The sequence below is a fragment of the Neodiprion virginianus genome, chromosome 5 (assembly GCF_021901495.1).
Source record: "Neodiprion virginianus isolate iyNeoVirg1 chromosome 5, iyNeoVirg1.1, whole genome shotgun sequence".
Classification (NCBI taxonomy): Eukaryota; Metazoa; Arthropoda; class Insecta; order Hymenoptera; family Diprionidae; genus Neodiprion; species Neodiprion virginianus.
Window position 1 is genome coordinate 20,608,544 of NC_060881.1, and position 8,430 is coordinate 20,616,973.

Below are 8,430 nucleotides of genomic sequence, written 5' to 3' on the forward strand. Positions count from 1 at the left end.
CGCAGAAGGGGGAGGAATCTCGAGTTCGCCTGGTTCAGGCCTGCCGACTGCGGTATCGACAGAGCTGGCAGGAAGCCAGTTACCTAGTGAGCTAGCTAGGCTGGCTCACCTATCGCTGCCTATCTTCCGCCCCCCAAACCTGAAACCGGGCCCGTTACTATTCCCGGATATATTCTGGCAAGTAGCCAATACGCTGTATGTATATATATTATATTGTATATATATGACGTAGATACGGCGTGTGTGTGTATATATATATATATATACACACACACACACACACACACGCTGCATCTACGTTACTGCAGGATTTCTCTGGCATCCCAACTTCTCTCCCTGTATATATGTGTACCTATACGTATATGTCACAATATATTATGTATGCTTATGTATGAATGTCTATCAAAATTTAATTAGGATTTCCGACGCGAAGGACTATACCTGGAAATTCACGGTGCTCTCTATACTTAGAATGAAAAATTGAATAATCTATAGGTATAGATCGGAAATTGGCTGAAATTAAAATCTCGAATTGTATATACGAAGATGTGGGAGAATTGGTAGTCAAAAAGAAGCCAGACATTTTTTTACCCTTCGGATCGGTTGTCCGTTTGTTTTTCTTTCTTTTAGTTGATGAAGAGAAGAAAAAAAAAAAAAAATTGAGAAATCTACGAATCACGGGTGGAAAAATCTTCCAAAGCTGACAATTAAATGAAACATGTGATCGGAAAGTATGAGAAAAAGTTTCTTTGTTTTCCGTTCTCAGCTGAGGAAATTTTACCTTGAATTTGTATTACCAGTCGGGAAAAGATGGAGATAGAAAAGTATACGAATTTAGACGTAATAAAAACTAATGCATTAATCGGAAAAAGAAAGTGCCGAGATTTTTATTGTGTGCTATCTAGATGTTCGTGGTTCATTTAACGTCGTGTGCAGTGAATTTGAGATCGCGGAATTCTGTGTAACGTACGTACCATAACAATATTTACACATTTGCATACAATCTATGCATAGAAATTTGCCATGCAGTGTGATTTTCACTCTGTGTTTCAGCTCGCATCTGTAAAAAGGTACATTCGTACATCGGTACGTTGGAATAACAATGTCTTAGGAATGGGGTGAGAAGGAGGAGCGTGGATCGCAGAGAGGCACTTTGCCTTCAAAAGTGGTCCGGTTCTGCATGACTCGCCGGGATGTCGTCGTCAATGCTTCAGTCAATAATTCACGTTCTTCTGACTCTCCACTCGTACATCTCCTACCCTTCGAATCGTTTCGCCCCTACCATTCTCTTTGTAATACCCCGAAAAAATCAGATTATTTGCACCAGTTCCCTGCATTTAACCTCCGATACTCGGATCCAAGTCTCATTTAAATTTGAACTGTTTTTTATTTAGTCGCCTCAAATTTTTATCGGATGCAAAAGAAAAAGACAATGTTTTTCGCATTTTTAACATCGTAATATTCCCTTGCAATATGTGCTAGCAATTCTCAGAAAATTTGCGGAGTGGAAAATAGGAAAAGAAATGGAAAAGGAACTGGCGAAAAATCTGCAGGCTGATCGATTACTCTCCTATATTCCGGCAGAATAGCCAGACCCGCGAAATAGCGTGGGGTGGATTTTATTGGACAAGGGGGGAATGCGATCGGTCGTCTGTGCGACGGTTACACGTGCCGACGTACACAGTAAAATATTTATAACCACACAGAGTATGGCTGCTGTTGGTGGTGCTGCGGGGACGCGGAAACTTCACTGATTCGTGTATATTTCAACAACTTTCCATAGTGTTTGCCTACTAGTCCACTCTTCGCACTCGAGCAAAGATTTGTACTCTTATCGCACGAGGTACCGTAGAACTTTTTCCGATACACATACACGCATGTTTGACTCTTTCGCAAACTTTAACGAAATTCTTTCATCCTTCATTTTCAGCCGTTATCTCGCAGGCACTAATGTACAACCATTTCTCATCAAAGTCCCGCTTACACTTATGTGAATCAGCACTACTACTTAGAACTTTGAACAAATATTTTGACCAACAAAAACAGAAAAAAAAAATTAATGATCCGAGTAGATTTTTTGTATAGCTACAAATATCATGTTTGCTAATGGACTCATAGAAGGAGCACAAATGTATAACGTGAAGGGTACTTAGTGAACGAACGCTAACAAACAATTGGGTATTATTTTAGAAAGTGTAGTAAGGAACACTTGAATGATATTTCGGAACAAGCACTAATGAGATCCTTGAGCTCTCATTCCTAATGAACGTTGATACAAACATTAAAGTTTACCTTCAGAATGAATACTTATGAAGCCTGAAACGTGTGTTTTAGTATTGAACTAATAAGTACTCGAATGATCGTTCAAAACAAGCCTTAATGAATACACCGTAGCTCATATTTTATTTGGAAGACAACAACTACTTTGATTTTTTTTCTAGAATAAGCACTAAAGAAACTTCGAAGCTGATTTTATACATGCTACAACGATATTATATTACCAATGTTCAAAACTGCGACTATTTTCCTGTTCCCTTTGTATTTGTTATTTCCGATGGTGCATGAGAGGAGGAAAAGTGCCTATAGGTAACGGAGAAATTAACTCGTAAAAGATATCAGAATAATCTTCAGATCGTCAAAAGAATAAGAAACGGAAAATAAAAAAATAATGAAAAGCTTATTTGGCCTTATTAATTTTTCTTTTATGTATAAAGATCAAAGGTAACATCGCAGTATTACTTACGCGATAACGGTCGAACGCTTTTTTACGACCTTCGAAGATGAGATAATTTTTTATACATCTATTCTTTGCCTTATGAAGACGCCGTGTTATATTAACAAATAACGATCATACCCACGTTAAAGTTTGGGTAAGCGGTATTTATCACAATCTTTATACTTCGTCCTTCGACATAAAAATTGAAAGCGTCTCTTATACCGGCAGCATTTACACGACGGCAACAAGGATCAATTTGAAACGACTTGCCTGAGGAAGAAAACGACGAAAAAAAGGAACCGGAACAGATTGAAAAAAAGGAGTAGAAGCTCTGTGAGAACATTCTGATGAAATTTGGGTGAGTTAGCCTGCTACACGGAACCGAGAACGTGCAGACGAGCTGGAGATAGCCGGTATACCTATTTGCTCAGCGAACCTCTGCCCAGGCCGCACAGTAATTAGTGAATGAGAAAACCGACCGCACACTACGAGGTTCTCGGTTTGTAAACAATAGTTTAAAATTTCCGAGACCCACATTCATCACCGGCAGCCAACAATTTACTCGCGAACTCCGACCGTCCCACCGCTGCGACCAAAAACTGGGGTTCAAATTATTAAGGCTTAAGCAAGCCTCCGCTAATCAACCGATGAACAATCGTCCTCCCTCGTCAATCCTAACTTCTAAACCTTGTCTGGAATTGGTAAATTTAGGTATATCGAGTGCAGGCCAGTTCGTATCAGGTCGTAATTTCAGACGGGTTTCACATTGGACTCTGACGCATTTTTCTCAAAGTTGTTCAATAAAAAATTGCCAGACTGTCGTTCGACTTTCTCCAACTTGGGACGAAGTTTTGATGAATTGGAAGTCATTTGGGTTAGGTCTATTTTTTGTTTTATTTGCATTTGATTTTGTTTCTTGGGAGGTTCAGATACGTAAATTTGTTCTGCAGGAGCTTGAAGGGTACATTGAGGATTCAAGAAAGTCTTGGATCTCGTCTTTCGGACGTGATCTGCATCATATCGCAAATGGTTTTTCTCAGAACTCCACTCGTACGAACAGGAAGACCCTAAGTTTTTGTTTCCTCATTTCAAGGCCGCAATTCGTGGCTTTCAAATACTTTTTTTCAGTGATTTTCCGTCAGCAAGTCTCAGTGTAATGGAACATTGAAGACAATAAACATTTTCCATTGGTCATGCGTTGACAAACCCTCCCGCTTCCACCCCTTCAAAAAAAAAAAAAACTTCCTACGCCGTATTTCGCAAGTTCAACAGAAGATATTTGTTTTCTACTTTTAGTGGGTGACTTTACTCACCAGGGACGACTCTGGGGGCGGGTATCGCTGGGGCCGGAGGAATGGAAGTGGCAACGCTGTAGAGTGTTTGTCCACTTCCATATTTGCAGTGGCAAGGGGTAGTTGGCGTGAGGCTTTCTCCGTTCCGGGTCCCAACTCCGACGACCGATATTTCGTCGAGTTCGTGGCCACTGTCGTAGTGGCAGAGGCGCGTAGCGCTGGTGGCAACAGCGCCACTTCCGGAGCCGCTGCCGCCTCCGCTGCCGCTTCCGCCGCCGAGGCCGTCGCCGAGGTCCCCGCGGCCGCCTCTTCCGCCTCCGCCTTCGCCGCCACCGCTGGCGCCGCGCCCTCGGAGCGACAGCACCAGCCGTTTGGCGCTGGACGACATTTCTCGAAGGTGATCCAGCTTCCGTCCCCTCCGTTCAACGTTCGCTGGATAAACGTCCCGACCTTAACCAGCCGGGCAAAACGGCCCCCGCCGTTCAGGCTACTCGACTTCGTTTTTTCCACCCCCCTTCGGTGAACTGTCTCTTCGCCGAGCGAGAGTCCACTGACGTCACCGGAGCCCAAGCCTTGTCATCATGGTTGGACTCACGGCGGTTCGACTCCGCCTCTTCACCAGCCCATGACCCTCGATTTTCACCTCCGCTCCGAATACGTCCGACCTTTGATGATGCGCTTTTGTCCTCACTTGGACTTCGTCTTGCCACGCTTTTGGTATCAACTTCCAAAGATAACCAGGATCCACCAGCTCACTGAGCTTTGACCATCAAATCTTCTTCCTGAAAAAGAAATTTTCGTTTCGTTAAAGGCTGAAGACACATTTCGACACTGGAATGGTTCGATGGCTTTTTTGGATATCTGGCATGTCGATAAATCGACAACCGGTCTGCAGGTTGAATTTAGATTTTAAAGCTGATATATCACGCTGATCACCGTTGAAGGAATATTTGATTTCATGAGTTAGCATCCTTTAAACTGAACCCAGGGTTATGTTCGCCCATACGATACAACGTATGATTTGCGTACCCCTCAAGAAAAAGCGGGAAAAAGTATTTGAATATGACGTTTTTAAAGCCGGAATAAAAGAGAATTATCTTACAGTAAAGATTATAAACTTTAACTCTGAAACGTATTTCACACATAGGTATTAGTTATCAGATTTTCTAAATTACAGGTATTAATATTAACTGGTGTGTTTCGGACATAAACGATCCAATGTACAAATACTTTCATGGGAAACATAATGATTAGGCCCAAGGCCAAATATTGTTCAACTTCCAGTTTCGAGTTAACTGAGAGTAAATGCGTAGAACGCAAGTATACCCAGAAAGTCAAAAAACAATGAGAACAATGAGAATCATAACGACGATGATAAAAGCAGTGACGGGGTTAATTTATCGAATCTCTTTCAAAACCAAAGTCGACGAAAGTGATCGCGAAATCGTTGGAAGAAGGAAACGGGCGTACATCTTGTCTTTCTCACTTTGTTTCGTATCATTTTTTCTGGTTGCTGAAAAGAAGGTGATTGTTCTGAGGCGGAGCAAACGAACCGTGAGGTCCTCTGATCAATGGAGACAGAAGCCGGGGAACCTCGAGGTACTTTCGTGAGCGCATGTGTGCTGGAGAGTTCGTCGTCGTCGTCGTCGCTGGCCGTGGGCGTTTGTGTAGACAGAAAAGCAATTACGCGGAACAGTCTGAAGAAAGCAACATGTGGTTCAACCTGCGCAGGCTCAGTGGCTCCACGCGTCGAGGAGGCTCTATACCGACCCTCTCCTCTCCTCAGCGACCTTTGAGCAGACTAGAAATTCACCAAATTTAAAGAAGACGGTGAAGCCTCGGTCGGAAAGCGGGCGGAACGCTTATCAATTTTCTTTTCTTTCTTTTTGTCTCGCAAAATTGCGTTCCGTGAGAGGATTCTTTAGTCAGTCCTTATCGACTGAGTGAAACATCACTTATATTTCGACTCTTATCGACGCCTACACCACACCGATGCAAAAATACCGCAATCACCGCAGCTCTACATGGAAAGCCAAACAAAAATATTCGAAAACTTTTTTGATTTCTGCGAGAATACGGTTAGGAAATTTATTCCTACAATAAGTGGTAATTCAATTACAGGAATAAATTTGTTGGCATTATTGTTGCATAAATCCATTTTTTTTTTTTGCGGGGGTATTCTTATTTGGCATTGCATGTAGAAATGCGCTGACTACGGTATTTTCACATCAGTGACGAGTATACTTCGGTAATAGTCAAGATAAGTGACATTTAATGCGGAGGGTCAAGACTTACTATAGCATTCTCTTAAAAAATCTTCAATTGCTTTACTGCCTATTTGCGTCCATTACCATATGTTTCTCCCCGTCTAGTATTTGCATTTCTTATTTACGCTCGCCCTGAATTCGACCGTAGATGTGGCATAAGCTAGCTACAAAGGGATATCGTCCGGAACTGCTGATGCAATTGTCCAGTAACCCGTCGATTAATTTTGCGGTAACTCCTGGCCATCATTCGCACTTAACTCTACCACCCCGAATCACGGTCGGTAATTAAACTGGGTATTATATTCCGATTAATTGATCGAGTTATCTTCAGATACTCCGGAATTGGTGTACCGTAACAGTCAGGTAATCCTTTGCGGTAATATTATAGAAATTTGGAAATTGTGAGATGGGCCTTTGATTAGTTTTTGCATTCTGAAACAGAGAACTCTGGAATACGCCGAGGTGAATTATTACCGTAAAGAAAAATCTAAATTCTGCCACGTTCTCCAACTGAATCGCTACGGTCAGTCTCTTGGATTGGCGCCGAAATGAACTAGCTGTAATTTGAAAACCGTCCAGTCCTCGATTCTTGTGCTATGTGATTTTTCTCTTCCCGTTTTGCATAGGAGGAAACGCGGTTATAATTCAACATATAAAGCTGACGGTATGGAGAGAGAAAATAAACAATGTGAAAAGAATTCATTGATAAATACCGGGACAGATTTTTGGGCAGATTCGAATCTTCGATATGCTTAAGCTTCGACGACAAATAATATATCAAATCGCATCGTGTTACCGAGCGGTAAACCCTCGTCAAATATATTATATTCCTAACCTTAGTACACCTACAGGTCTACCTTCACCAGAAAACCGTCGGGGTGATTGTATTCAGCATATTTGCTAATGGATGCGACGCCGGCGTTGGCAAGTATATGGTGGTGGAGCTCCCATTCCATCAGCTCAAATCCGTATCGATCTAAAAGCTATTAGCACCCCTTCCCCTCCCCAAAATACAAAAAAATAAACAAACAGACGCCATTCAAACGAATAAGCGAATAAAATTGAATGGATTTAAAAATTCAAATGAAAACAATCCCGTTAGGATTTCACCGCTGATTTTCTGAGTGGTATACAAAATTTTCTACGCTGTTCTCTTTTTGATCAATGAAATTCAAAGATTCAAGACCTCTTTTTCGCAAAAACTCGAGAAAATACAGATAAAACAAAGCCAACGGTAACAAAGGATATGAACTTTTACTTACAATTTCAATTGACGTATATATAATTTTCCATGAAAAAAGACCATTCTATCTTTAGCAATTCACTCTATACTGATTGTGAGAGAATATCTTGAAAGTTAATTAACACCCGGTCACCACCGACTCGGCACCACTCACGTTCTTCGTCTGTTTTTCGCAGGCTGGCCATCCCATATTTAATTTTAAACTGCGAAAGGCCGAAATTCGCCGAAATTCGCAGTTTAAAATTAAATATGGGATGGCCAGCCTGCGAAAAACAGACGAAGAACGTGAGTGGTGCCGAGTCGGCGGTGACCGAGTGTTAACTTTCGAGGTTTCTCTCAATATATACACCATCTTTTACCGCCATGAGAAGCCAGTCTAACCTCCCGGCGGAAATATCATCACATATTTGTCTCTTGTCACGATGAAATTCGACATTTGGTAAGTTTCATACGTTTATTGATTTTTAAAGCTTTTAATTCAGGCGCATATATCAATACGATCGATGCACGGAGAGCCAAAATATACCAGGTATAATATTTCCAACATCGTCGAAATCATCAGTTCGACAAAGAATTTTCAACGACTTTCAGACCGCAAGACTAGATATATCACATACGCTTGAACTGCAAGGCTAAAAATAGCTCCGAGCACGGCTTCGAGAAGCTTACGTAGATAGCTCAAGAGAGCGCGTGTCGATCGCTCGCCTCGATCGATAATAACGTAACGTGGTAGTGCGGTATACGATTAAATTTTGTAAATAATCCGTCAGCTGCGTGGCACGATGCGATCGAACGGATAGTGAGAATATCAACGCCAGTGTTGAAAAGTTCGCAAATATAAGAAATAAATCGGTGAACATCATTTACATCGATTTTTTCATCAATAATAATGTTGCGGTATAAAAATTGGAC

General features: G+C 41.6%; 1 protein-coding gene across 1 annotated transcript in view; it reads right to left on the reverse strand.

Annotated features, from left to right (window-relative positions):
• Positions 1-4,289, reverse strand: part of LOC124306313 (cyclic nucleotide-gated channel rod photoreceptor subunit alpha-like) — a 37,839-nt gene extending 33,550 nt beyond the window's left edge. Inside the window, exon 1 of the mRNA XM_046766870.1 lies at positions 4,030-4,289. The gene's annotated coding sequence lies outside the window, so the exon portion shown is untranslated. The remainder of the gene's footprint in view (positions 1-4,029) is intronic.
• Between the last annotated feature and the right edge of the window lie 4,141 nt (positions 4,290-8,430).